Below are 14,591 nucleotides of genomic sequence, written 5' to 3'. Positions count from 1 at the left end.
ACTAATCCATATATTTTAATTGTCAAAGATCTGACTACATTTTGCCATTCTCATACTGAATAACCTCACTCAAGAAAAAAAGCAGTCTCTGCTCAGGAAACATAATGGTGTTAGGATCTGGTCCAAAGTGAACTGTTATCTCACGCGTGAAGATAATGAATGTTAATTTAAAATAATGTTCTTTCAACTCCAGGGTTTTTTCATACAATCAATCAGGCCTGAAAGTGTGTGCGTGCACCCTCTCTCTCACATGCACTCTCTCTGTCACTCACCCATAAACACTTCATTTTATATTCTCATTCCCAGAGATTCATGGGAAAATTTTCTGCAGGTGTAAACTAATATTGCTCCACTAAAGTCAAGAGAGCTGCATCAAATGACATTAACAAAGTCAGTGGTCCTGTCTCCTGTGACAAGGGTGCACCTCGACTTCCACTTAATGTGCATCTCACAACAAACTCTCCCTTTCTTCTATTCATATGTGCATTTCCCAGCTCTTACTGGTACTAAGCAGACAACCACTACATCCTTTCACTAACTCACCCCTCCAGGTCTCTTATCTCCATCAAATCCCTCAGAGAAGCAGGTGTAACATGGCTCTTTCCTGCAACCTTGGAAGAAGCTCTTGGAATATGTGCAAAGAGAAAGAGCACTGCAGTGGAAGGCTGCAAGGCATGTGGAAAGGACAGAACAGGCTTGACCTAAAAAGCAGTAGGTTTCAACATTACAGTTAAAATATTCAGTTATAACAGGAAATAGAAATTAAAACATTCAAAAAATGGAACAAATAAAACTTCTAAATGTGTAAAAACTGGAGCCATATAATCTAAATTATTATTGTTTGGAATAGTATGGAAAAGAAGTATTCTCTAGCTTTCTACTCAGAATATTTCCTCATTTTTGACACCTTTTAGGAGACATCTGATGGCTTGAAACGAGGCTCTGGATTACATGACACACTAGTTTGATCAAGAAAGGCAGCTCTCCTAGAAGAAGAGCCAAGTGGAAATTTGGATACCATTCCTTCCCACTGGCCCAGGAAATACTGCAACTGCTTATCCACTAACTTGGCAGAGCAAACCATGTTCAGCTCCTCACTCCTTGGTGCACCTGCACTCCAAGAATCTGTGCCACCATGCAACTTTAGCTGATTTTTATTGGTATCTCCTGTGCCTGTGTGAGGAACAAAAGGACTTCCATTTTATTGAAAGCTCCATGTTTTCAGGAATTAGTGCTACAACTTAGGCTAATACTTGATTGACTGGAAAATGGGTAATTTTTATGCTACTTTTTAGAACTATTGAGAAAAAGAATATCAGCATGAATTGAACAAAACCCAAAACCAATAAAACTGGCTCCTGGAGATGACTGACTCTTAATCTGTATTTCCTAAAAGGTGCAAGTTCAATAACAAAAGGAAATTTCATGTCTGGAACCAGAGAGAAGTTAGGAGTATGCTTCCAATTAGGAGATTTACAAAGAAGCCTTCTGGGAGCCAGCAGAGTAGAAAGTGTGCAGGAAAAGGAAGAATCTCTTTCTTACAACAAATATTTCCTGTAAGTCTCTTTACTTCAGGTCAGTGTAAGCAGAAGATGAACACAAAGCTAAAAAACTGAAAGACAGAATTAGAGACCGGGAGTGCCCATGTTTCTCACTTTCTAACACTGCCATGTATGCATCAGCACTCTCCTTCAAAAAGTTATGTCAGTGAAACAAAACATTTTCTTTTAACACATAAAAAAACACCCAACCTACCAAACAATATTTTAATACGGCAGCTTTCAAACAGCCTGATACTGCATTCTAGTCAGACTGCTAAGAGGTCAGACACCCTGAGTTATCTGTTAGCAAAATGTACATCCCTTCTCACTGTTCCTCATATTTTACTGTCACCAAGAGGTTTTAAGAAAGCTATTTTTATTTGGGAAAAGAATTTAAATTTTCTTTTTTTTTTTTTTTTTTTTTTTTTTTTTTTTAGTATTAGAGACAATGCCAAATTATTCAGTGTGCCATATTGTATTCAAATGTCAGCTTGCATGTAATGACTGACACTGAAGCTTCCTGAGATAAGTCCATGCAACCAGTTGTTAACAATGTCCTAAATTATCAACTATACTTATGTGAAGCTAAAAATGGTGTCAGTCTTGTTCCTCGGAAAAGAAATAATAACAATTCTTTGCTTTTAATTAAAAAGAAAGTTTCCTGCAATTTTGAATGTTTAGCAAAGAATGAATAGAAGCACAAGGTGAGGAGAACATTACCCACTCTAAACAATTTGTTGCATGGAACAAAAAGGATTGTCTAGATTTGCCTACTGTTTGCAGGTAAATGATAAAAACAGGATGAATCGAGGTAAATTTCAGAATTCAGGTATTTAATTTATGTTCTATGATAAAAAATAAATTGATTACTTAACCTGCTTGCACCTTCACAATTTCCATAACTTTGAAACTATGTTAAAATACACAGATCCCTGACATACCTGTTTTCTACCTTTCCTGATGTAAGAATAACCTTTCTTCTCATAATGGTATTGGCTTTTCCAGTAGTAATTTCTTCTTTCACCATTTTCTTTATCTATAATTAAGGTTTTCCATAACACACAGGAATTAAGATATTCAGAAAATGGCAGAAATCACTAACAGAAAAATATTATCCACACTTTCTCTGTTCTTTTTCTAAGCACTGTAAACTCCTTCAAAGACTGTAGTAGTACATGTAGGAAAAGTGCCTTAACTTCAATGGAAATAAACAATAATGTAAAATTTAGCATGTGCAAAAAAACCAAATCATGCTGTTGATATTGAAAAGGCATAAAAATGCCAATGTAACACTGCTATGTAACTCCATAGAAGAATCAAAAATACAGCATTACATAAAATTATATCAGCACAACTAATTTTGACTGTGTTCTTCCTTGAATATTGCAGTCATATGTACAGTCTTAATTTTTAAAACTATTTTGTGGAACTAAACTTGTTCATCAGTATGCTCCAAGGCCTATGCATTTTCATGCCTGTGGGAAACAAGTGCTTATATGATCAAGGTCTCCATCATTATATTAATATTAATCTATGGGTAACAATGAATTTTCTGCAGTGAATATCAATTTTCATCAGTGAACAATCAGTGACTGTGTGGCCTGTGATTACATTTTATGAAATAGCAATTCTTTTGTTTTGATTTTGTACAATTTTTAACCTGGATCCTAGTAATTGCTTGGGGGAAGGAGATGGTGCATAAACTCTGGGTTTAAGCTTGTCTCTGAAGTCAATGACAGCTCATAAGATACTGATCACAAAATTAACAACAAACCAGAAGGAAAACTGGAGAAACCCCGCTCCATTCTGAGGCAGAATTTCTACTTTAATTTGTGCATGTGAATGCACACACTGCAGTGTTATGCAAGGCACAGACTCTGTCCTCTTTGGAAGTTTTCTTTTAGTAGCAATGACACCAAGAAAACAGTAATAAGGCATAAGCAGCCAGTGCAGATTTGGCTGGTGCTTGGTTTCTGGCTTGAGAAGCATCTGTAACTGCAAGCAGGTATCTGTAGAGTGAGATCCTCTCTTACTGAATGCATAAATGTTGTGTGAGACTTAACAGAAAATGATAGCGCGCTAAGAAAGATAAAGCTCTCTGATCAGTCAGATCTTAAAGATTTGTTGAGCAATAAACATATCTTACATACTTTTAATTTCTTTTTCACTGCGTACTATTTTGAGCTACTTCAGGATTCTGCTAATCATTTTCTCTCAACTCCATTTTGTTTCACTTCATTGCTTTTCCAGAAGGTTCAAATAAAACCTAAGGTTGACAGACAAGAATCGCTCTGCTAAAATTAGTGAACTAAGTGCCATGTCCCATGAGTCACAGCACGCAACTCCCATCCAGCTCTCTTTAAAAGACCAGATAACAATGCCATGCCCTAAGTGCATGGGATCAAAAGCACAAATACCCACTTGCCAAAACACTGCTTTGGAGTACTACACTACACCTACTAGCAGAGCCCTCTGCTCTGTAACCAAAACATTGTTAAGTCAGCTGCATTAAAACCATGGATTTGAATATAATGCAAGCTGGTTTATATTTAACATAGTAACAAACATAGGAGAAATGAGAGGTAAGAAGGAATATGTTTAACTCTTCTTTTTCAAAATTACTAGACGTCAAATCAATACTATTCTATTATAGATAAAAAATTAATTAAGACAGTGAGCCCAGTTCTTTGCATGCAAAAAATACAATTTCCACAAAAACGGTGAATGGGATATTACTGCTATTTTTGTTGGCATGTTCAAATTAATTTTTTAATGAGTAAGTGGATTTTAGTACTTCAAATTTCAATGTGTCTGGTGTTAAAATTATTTGTTAAAAATTAGTTTTATATGATGGTATAAATGAGAGTTATATGAAGACTAATAATCATAAATCCACAATGTTTTATTCTGCAATTATTTAATCCTGCAATTTAAAATTGAATACAGAGTAAAGGTACATGCAAAGATATTCTAATTGTTAGTAAGTACACCAATAAACCATATTTTACTTTTATTTTTAATACATTTCTAATTTTGAAATTACAAATACTACTTTTTATCAATAACCTACTTTAAACTCAAACTACATTTCTCTGTATTTTCATTACAGACACCTTTTGCATTTTAGTGAAGTATAAAATGAGACATTGGAAGAAAATCAAAACCAGTCTTTTTGTACACAAAACTCTCAATAGCTACACTTTGGATTTATCTGCATGGTAGAACTATAGGATCAGGCTCTGATGGGATATTACCAAAGCTGGCTAAAATTAGACACCATGAGCTTTAACTTGGGTTCACGGACATGTCAGTATGTATAACCACTGTGCCTGCTGTAGCCTGCCCACAGGACTAAAAGACCCTGGTCATTTCAGGGACAAAAAAAAGAGAAGAAATAAATATGAATGAAATCTTACTAAAATGCTAGGTTTAACCCCCCCCTTTTTTTTTCCCCATATAATCCGATATTCACAGCATGATAAAAATAAATCAAAAGACAGAGTTCAGGCTTTCACAATTTACTTGATGGCACACATTGGTTTAAAGAGATGATAAAATTATGTTTAAATACTACAGCTGAAAATATGGTGAAAAAAATGGGCTCAATCCAGCCCTGGTACTTCTGGGAGCTGCATGTGGAGAGGCCTTGGAAACCAGACAACCCCATGTGCCACAGGAGTTCACCTGTGCAGGCTTGAGGCCAGTGCTTATTGTGCTGTACACAGCCACCCTGGTGTCCAGTGGTTACCTCCATTACACTCAGAAATGAAGGAGTTCGTGGAGGTTTCCACATTTGTTTTGTATTTCATATGCTCTCAGCAATAATAAATAAAGAAATTCCTGAAAAATGGAGTCATTACATCATCTTATAAACTACCTACTTTGCAGGCTGTACTCTCGCGACTGGAAGATTAAACCTTAGAACAATAACCCAATTATGAGCTAAATTTACATTCAACTGATGAAAAATGATCCAGAACCTGACAAGAATAATCTTTGTTCACAATGTTTAGCACAAGCAACACTGACAGCCTAAAATGTATGAGCTATATAAAAGATGACATATGCTGCACTGCCCAGCTACCAAGGGCACCATGCTCCAGGTACTACACACATAATGTGGGAGCGTTCACCACATCCTGAGACTAAACAAACCCAACAAAAACCAAGGCACAAAACCCTCTGCAGATAAAGAACATGATCTTACATTACCTCCTAAACAATCACTGCAAGAAGGATAGCTAAACAAAGTCCTATTATATGGAAGGAAAATCACTGCAATTAATAAAATCAGTGGTCAGGATTTTTAACAAATGTATATATTTGCTGGATAAATATGAGAAAAAGAATTACTCCAACAATTCTGACCTAACTTTTGAAAAAAATCTCCAAACTCTACTTCATTCAGGTAAGTAAAATCTTGTGTGCATTTTGTTGGTAATTTTAAAGAATTCCACATTTTATGAGCCAAGTTCATCACTGTAGTGAGGCACATATACCTTGCACAGATTAATTTTCTTTATAGTTCTAGTTAGCATTTGTGACAACCTGCATTATGGGTAAAAGACCTCTTTTACTGACATTTATGCTAATCTGGATCTAGCTAAAAAGTCATTTAAGAAGCAAATAAAAAATTTCCTGAAGACATCTTCATCATAACCTTGTCCCTTTTCCAGAACTTTTAGCCCAGACTGATTCACACTGCCTGAAGTCTTCACACACTTCCAGAGATAAATGTTCTTAAATACTGTGGGAGGCAGTTACTACAAAAATTAGTTACAGGTATGTCCAAACTTTGTGAACTTTAGCTGACTGAAATTGGGTACTCAATTTCAAAACATGTCTCCTAATTCTAAAATTTCCCCTCATTCTCAAGCTGTGTGAAATGAAACAATTTGCTAGCTAACTAGATAATGCAGGCACCTACGGAGATGTTTAGAGGCCTAAAATTGAGAAAATGTCTTCAATGTTATCTTTTATCTATTTCCTTTTTGGGGTGTTTTATTCTAACCCAGTGACTGCAGATGGCACAGTTCAGTGGTCCCCAAGCTGTGGTGCACTGGTAGAAATGCACAACAGTCTAGATGGAGCCTGAGCCACTTCAAGGTGAGTTTGAGGCCAGATTCATGGTCCATCTGCTCAGGGAGCACCACATCACTAACAGCACCCAGTATGTTTTATTTACATGCAGGCAGAAATACCAAGCACACTTCACAGCCTTTCACCATCTCACTTGCTTTTGAGATGACCTTAGGCCAAAAACACAACCCAGGCTCTTCTGCTGCAGGAGCCTCAGGTCATGCTGAACAGTCCCTTCTCCTCTCTGCTCCAAGGCAGGGGAAACCCAGGACACTAGAACAGCAGACGCCTACAGAACTCCTACTGCCTGCAAACAGTAAGGACACACAGCACACGAACTACTACACTACTACATTGTGTGCACAGCAATTCCACTAATGAAATTCTTGTCACTCCAATAGTGCTCACTTTTTTCCTGAAAAGTTATGAAGCATTGCTCTGCCTCATACTACAGAAGGACTATGTGAAACTATTAAGCACTATTTTGGTTTCTGGTGAACAAACTCAATTTGGGTTTTTTTTATATTTATATTTAATAGCTGCCAAGTGTTTGCTTAGATTTAAAAAACAAAACAAACAACAACTTCAGAGATTAACTACTCGTAAAATTTTTGCTACAAAGCTTCAAATTGTTGAAGAGTATCTTCTAGACCATCACGAAAGTTTTAAGACCCATCCCCTCCCAACATTCATAGACCCACAACTCCCCTTACAAACTTGACTTCAACACACGACAATTTCCGTCACATTATCTAGTTCATGAGGTGGAGAGGAAGAGTCGTTTTTCTCACTCACCCCTTTGCTACTGAACCTGATACTAAGTATTAGTTGCAGACACCACCATCTATAGCACAATCAATAGAGCCATCAACACAGTCACTTTTTTCCCCACTCACTAAAACCAAACTCACCATCAGCAAGAGAAAGTGCTCTCTGTTGAACTGCTTACCCCATGAAGCATTCCCTTCCCTCCCTTCCCCATGCAATTATCTGGTCAAAGCAGAGAGGGTTTGTTTAGGCATGGAAAAGCTGGCATTTTAAGGCCATAAATCCACAGTGGGAATTAATTAATGCCATAAATCCCATAAAAGTGGAAATTATTTTGTGGGCACTTCCACTTTTATACAGCATATTAGTCAGCAAACAGTCGACTTCCCTAAAGACTTTCCGTAGCACACTCAAGAGTGGTTGATAATTAAAAAAAAAAAAAAAAAAAAAAAAAAAAAAAAAAAAGTGGAGAGATGCCAGATCCTTCATACTGAAGGATGAGGAACTCGAAAAACCCAAAGGAGTACAACCTGAACCATAAACTGGCATTTCCCCTCCCATTTTCCTCCTCCTCACACCTGCCTCAGCATTCACCCCTAAAGAATTAAACTATTTCCTACAAAAGCAAGAGAAACGAAAAAATATCAGCATTAAGTAGGACAAGAAAGCATTTCCACTTTTTCTTTCCTACTGCAATAAGGCCTTCTTAAAACTACAATGAATAGAATTACTCCAACAATACAGAGACCATGCCAGATGATTCCAGGTAAATTATAAAACCAAACAGCACCAAATTAAAGTTTATTCACTCCTTTATCTCTTCTCAAACCACCCCATCTCTAGCATCTGTAAAGTTCACAGAAGACCAAAAACAAATTCCCAAAGCCTGCTGGTTTCCGGATAAGCCCCAAAAGACACACGAAGTTTCCCAAATCCTTAACATCCGCATTTTATAGAGGGGCTGTTGTCTGGAACACACGGAAGGTCAGGAAAGCGCACGGACGCTCCCCATCATCCTCACCACGGGCACTCCCCCACCTACACTTCCATCCTTTCCCCGAGGAAAAAGGAGACAGGCCTCTGAGCAGCCCCGAGGGAGGGGGTGAAGGCGAACACCCCACAAAGTGCACCGAGGGCAGTTATCTGCAGACACGGCTTCGGGGGTGCACACACACAAAGATCTCCAGAACGCAAACAAAAGCGAGCCCGTCGCCAGTTCGCATTCCCCGAACCGCCGAGTCCGGCACAGCCCCGGGAGGGCCCTTCCCGGCGCTGCCCCGGAGGCCGCGGGGAACCGGGGTGGGGGAGAGCGGAGAAATCGCCCCCTTTACCCCCCAGGCTCTGCCCCAGAGCAATCGGGAGAGGCGAGGAAGCCCCCGGGGCTGTGCCGGGGGCCAAGGCGATGCCGGGCCCCCGGTGCCCCGCTGGGCGGCGAGGCCGTCCCGGCCGCGGGAGTGGCACCGCCCGCAGCCGCCGGCGGAGGAGGGCTGGGGCTCTGAGTTCACCCTTTCCCCGTCCCCTCCCCTGCCCCCCGCGGGCACGGCAGCCATGGCCCCTCGCCCGGCCTGCGGGGGCCCCGCCGTCTCTCTCCTGTGGAGCCTCGGCGCTGTCGAGCAGCTGCCATTACTCGGGCCAAGACCCGTCCTCCAAGCAGGCATCCCCCTCCCCAGCGAGGAAATGCGGCGGCGGCGGGGGTGTGTGAGCGAAAGGAAAGCGGGGGAGAGTGGGGAGCAAAGCGGTGGCCCCGCGTGCGGGAGATAGCGGGGCCGGGGAGTGACGGGGCTGAGGCCGGGCTGCACCACACCCTGCCCGGCCTCGCCTCTCACGCGAGTCCCCGGCTCCCCCGCGCCCTGCAGGCCCGCGCGGAGCGCTGGAAGCGGCGATTCTCTCCGGAGCGCCCCTCTCCCCACCCCACCTCCTCCCGTCCCGGCCCCGGGGCTGGCTGCAACTCGGCACGGGGGCGCGGGGGACCCGCCGCCGCCTCCCAGCCGAAATTCGACCGGGGAAGGTGTGGGGACAAAAATAATCGCTGTTAATAATCACACGCGCTCCGCCGCCGTCCCCTTCTCCTCCTCGGTTTCCAAGCGGGCTGCCAGATAATCCTGCCCACTCCGAAAATGAAATAATAATAATAATAAAAAAATCCCGCCTTCCATCTCCCCCCCGCAGCCCCACACATTTTATTATTAAGTATAATTGCTCCCCCCTCCTCATACGGCACCCCGCGGGGAAGGATTGCCCCCTCCCCTGGTGCCCAGCCCTTCCCCTGTCCCCTCTCCCCCATCTCCTTGGAACAGTGTGTACATGATTTTGTAGTTTTTTTAAGGCGCCATGTTTATAATCCTCCATCATATTAAAAAAAAAAAAAAAAAAAATCCACCCAGCATGAGACACGGCGTCTCTCGCACCCCAAAGCCAGGGAGGCAGACACAGAAATATCCACAGGGCTGTAAATTCACCCCCCCCCCCTCCCGCACACACACCCCTCCTCCCCAGACTTAAAAGTCTCTCTCACCTTGTGCTGCTGGCGCTGCTTCTGCTGCTGCAGGGGGGGAGAAGTTAAGCCAGGGGAAACTTTTCAATCCCTTCCCCAGGCCGCTGCTGCCTCCTCCTTCCACATATTTTTCCCCTCAGAGTTTTATTGTGTCTGAATTTTCTCTCTCTCTCTCCTCTTCTGTCTGTCCACAGTTCAGGTTTCTGGGGTAAACAGGGTTTAGGATGGTGCTAGGGATATTTGGGAGAAGGAGAACTCTAGTGGTCTCTGCTGGAGTTGCTGTTTGTTTCTTTTATTATTTTTTTTAATAATACGTTTGAAACGGATCTTTAACTATTTATTATGTATGTATTTTGTCATACTCTTAGGTCTGGACCCTCTCTTGTTGCAGAGGGAAAATGTGGTGCTTATCCAGCCTTGATACACGAAAATTCCTCCTATCATGAAGTCCAACTTGGAGAAATGACAGATAATGTTTTTGAAAATAGATGCTCACCTTGAGCAGCAGAAACTAAAACATAGAGAATCAACGGTCTGTCTCAGAGTTGTCAATATGTCGTGAGCTGTAGATCACAGAAGCATAGAATCACTTAAATTGGAAAAGACCTTTATGATCATTGAGCCCAACTGTTAGCCATACTTGCACTGCAGGGTAAGGAAATACATATTAACACAAAATACATAACTTTATAGGAACATATATATATATATGCAACATACATTTTATATTTTTAAGGAACTGTGAGATAAATATTAATAAATGTCTATGGAAATATATTCTAAAGTTTCTGAAATTCTTCAGGAATTATTAAATGGGTAAGTAACACTTCACAATTAATTAACTTGACTAGAATTTTACTTTTACTAAAATATACTGCAAGCTCAGTTCCATAAATATTTATGCATGCAAAAAAAAATTAGTCATATGAGTAGTCATTAATATTACTGAAATAGTAGGAGGAAATAGTAGTGCTAATGTTGAAAAAGAAGCATCCATTGTGCCTGGTCAGTCAAAAATTAAACAGTTTGCACACTGAACAGTGGAAGTTTCTCCAGCGTGTCCAGTAAATAAGATTTCTAGTAGTGTCTAAACCCAGTTTCTTTGAGACTGCTGCATCAGGACATTACATCTACTTCAAAAATAAAATTAAAATAATGGTTAGTTGCACAGCTGTAATAAAGTCTTACTTCTACTATGCATTTAAATATAAAAGAATGTTTTACATTATCTAAAATAAATACATAGGAAAGAAAGTGCTGGTAATCTGCTCTCAAAGAGTGCTTGAGGCATTGGGCAGATACCCAATAGTACTATAATTTATTAACTGCATTATATTGCTTATATTAATAAAAAGCAAATGAAATTTACAAGCAATTTTTTAAGTAAAAAGGGATTTACCATCAATATAATTACAAAAAGATTACCTTATGTTAAGCATGTATTTGTGATGTTTGGCTGTGATTTTGTTAAGGCATGTCTTTTTCAAAAGATGTTTGATAGAAATACATGCCAAGTTTCCATGGGATATTACTGGCTTGCTTGTCCTAGCTTTCTTTGAAACCTTCTCTGTTCAAATTGCATCTGAGCTATATTTATACACAGGGGGGAGAAGAAGAATTTGGGGTCATTACAGTTTCTGCTGTTTCTACCATGCAGTCAAACCAACAGGTCTGCTCAAGCTGACATGGTTAAGACGCACTGATTTTTGCACCCAGAATCAGAGGACAAACATAACCATTTTTAATTCTTCACCCCAAACAGCCAGACGTCCCCAGCAACCTGGGTTGGTTGGGGGGATTTGCCATAACTCCAAAACAAAGCTCCAAAGCCAGTCTCAGCTTCTCTAGTGAAAGATTTATTGCTCTGCCGTAGTGCCTTCTCCTTACCTATGTAAATATTTATTTAAGGCAGAAGTTCAGCTATCTTCAGTAAAAAGAGGTTTTAGCCTTTTATCTCTCACAGGACCCACGGAGAGCTGTCAAATAAATACTTAGGCCACAGTTTCACCAGCATGAAAGCACATGGAGGGCAGAAGCCTTATGGCTTGCCTACCGTACAGGTTTTTACCTGGAGTCTACCTCTTGCCAACAATGTCCTGTACTTAACATATTTATAAAGGCTAGTCTGGACCACCTCCAAATATTTGTTTCAGGATACAAATATTTGATTTTAGAAAGAACAAGGTATCCTAAAGCAAACATGATAGGGAGTGTCTGCAACCATAGCCACGTTACCTTCTATGCGCTGGGGGCCAGTAAATTAAATCAAGTGTAGAAAGACAGGCATAGAGCTTATAAATGGATGCTCATGGGCCTGGTTTTGGGGTGTTTTGATATCCTCATTAGACTCACTGAGTAGCTGTTTGCATTATATAGCGTTCAGGATGCACGTTGAAGGATTAAAAGGAAGCATTTTTGTCTCGTTTCGACTTATTTTTATGTGTATTGTGAAGACTTTTAATGCTCGCCAGTGTAGAGCTTTGAAGCCCGGCTAGCCGGGCTGGGCTAGCCCGACTCCCGCGTTTACCCGCAGCAGTTGGGTGTCTAACACGAGCCCTGCGGCGGGTCCCTCCCGGCCATTCACTTTCACTAGCAGCGGGGTCCGGGAGCGCCGAGCCCGGCAGACAATGGGAAGGAAATCCCCCCTCCCCCAGCCCCGGCCGCGGCGAGTTTCCTCGTCGGCACGGGGAAATGTTTGCTCCAACAAAAAGCGGGCTCGGGGCTGTCTGCAGCCCCCCTTCCCTTCCCCGGGGCGAGGGCGGGGGGCGGTGCGAGGCCGCGGGGCCGCATTTCCTCCCGCCCGGCCGGGAAGGGCCCGGGCAAGGGCGAGCAGGAGCCGCGGCTCTGGGGCAGGACCGGCACCTCCCCGGCTGCAGCGGCTCGGCTGGGGAAAGGATTTGCTGGTCCAAAAGGTTCATGGTGAGGGCTCAAGACGTCCGCTTGCTTACGTGGTTGTGGGGAGAGAAAACGCACCACTGCGTCAGTGTTAGAAAGAAAACATGATAAAGTTACTTCCTTCCGAGTAGAAAGTGCTTGCCGTAGGAATACATCGGTCTGCATTTGTGCTGTGTGCTTTTGCCAGTAGTGCTGCACCAGTGTGTAAACAGGCGATTTGTAGGCACCGCTTCCCTTGGAAAAGGACTTGGAGAGGGGAGAAGAAGTTGCATAAACAAGAAGCACAGAATTAACATTGTCCAGACCAAGAATGTAATCTACTGCCATGAATTCAAGGAGGTACCAGGCAGGTTCATGGGAAAGAAATCCTTTGCAGGTTGTAGGCACACAAACCATGACTTGGGAAATCCCTCAGCTGACCACAGTTGGAGGCTGGGACATGAATACCCTCTATCCTGGCTGTTATATGTTCCCCCAGGTATGTCCACTACACTTTCCAGGTGTGAGAAGACCAACACTGCCTAGTGTCATGCAGACTGGTAAATATGCCTCCATGTTCCCATCCTCCTTTTCAAAACATCTTTCTATTTCCAGTTCTACTACTGGAGAACACAATCCTGTGTGTACATGGCTTTTTATTCTTGCCACAATCTTCTGCCATTCTCTTGCTTTAGTGGTACAACCATCAAACCTGCAGGTGAACAAGTACATAATTGCTGGTGGGTTCCAGGTACAGGGCTTGGTACCATGAAATCATCCATTGAACACTGCCCTTGGGAGAGCAGGGAGTGTTGTGTCCTCTCCATTACAGCACTTGTGCTAGGCTAATGAATGCACATCCCTGCCTTCTCCAGGACTTTCTACCATCTTTCTGGCTGAACCAAACCCACCCACTATAAGCTCAAGTCTTTATCTGGCTTTGTAAGATAGCTGTCTTGCTGGTGGTGCCAATCCACTTCACTGTGTACTCCACTCCTAGCTGCACTGAAACAAAAATGATTTGAATATGTTTCCTGGGAGGCAGGTTTGCTGTGTTGTGATCACACAAGTATTAATGCAGAAAATTAGTGTAAATTTTTCATCAGAACAAAGTTTAGCAACACAGCTTTCTTTGCAGTAAAAATCTCAGCAAGGCATTTAATTTAGGAAGCTGGGGGAAGGGAACAAAGACTTAATAACAACAGGCTCAGGAAATCCATGGAGCTGAAAACAGTTGGAGGATGGGAGAGTCTTAAGGAGAGGTTATGCTCTTCCTTTTTTCCCTAGGCATTGTAAAGAAAATACCAGGCTCAAGAGGGGGACACAGAGCAGAGAACCCCCAATGTCTGCTGCTTCATAAAGCTGTCTAAAGAATGAGTTTGAGTCACTCAGAGAGGCTGTCCTTGCAGATGACATGATGAGGATTGAAATACACCCTACAGCAGCCAGGATCCTTCCTTCCATTTCAGCTTCCATCTCCTTGCTATGTCCCTAGCCATGCACCACTGGCTATATGGTGCAGGGAACCCACAGTGCTCAGAGGAACTTGTACAGGCAGAATTTCTAAAGACATTCTGGGGTGTTTGTTGAAAACAGTATATTGTGGGGAGGTGGAACTTCGATTTGACACCCTATGGCCAATACTTGCCTGTTTGAGTTCCTTGTGGGTATAGCTGGTAATAAAAAAAACCAAATAAACCACTTAGAACTAAGTCTAGCAATGTAGACTAAGATACAAAAATGCACTTTTTTTTTTCTTCAATGTGTTCTCTCTTTACATTTTCATGCACAACTGGGAATAGAGGTTTATCCTAAAAAGTTTACCTGTGAGTAAA

General features: G+C 41.8%; 1 protein-coding gene across 5 annotated transcripts in view; it reads right to left on the bottom strand.

Moving 5' to 3' along the window:
* The window catches only part of ZMYND11 (zinc finger MYND-type containing 11), a 104,618-nt gene extending 94,518 nt beyond the window's left edge, over window positions 1-10,100 (bottom strand). For 4 of the 5 annotated variants that reach the window (XM_053985804.1, XM_053985826.1, XM_053985819.1 and 1 more), the window contains exon 1: window positions 9,904-10,100. The gene's annotated coding sequence lies outside the window, so the exon portion shown is untranslated. Of the gene's footprint in view, window positions 1-9,431; window positions 9,469-9,903 lie in introns of those variants that run through there. The other variant, XM_053985811.1, reaches the window with a different exon arrangement.
* Between the last annotated feature and the right edge of the window lie 4,491 nt (window positions 10,101-14,591).

This window comes from Vidua macroura, chromosome 1 (genome assembly GCF_024509145.1).
Source record: "Vidua macroura isolate BioBank_ID:100142 chromosome 1, ASM2450914v1, whole genome shotgun sequence".
In the NCBI taxonomy this organism is placed as follows: Eukaryota; Metazoa; Chordata; class Aves; order Passeriformes; family Viduidae; genus Vidua; species Vidua macroura.
Note: the sequence above shows the minus strand (reverse complement) of the source record. Positions and strands in the feature narration are given on the sequence as shown.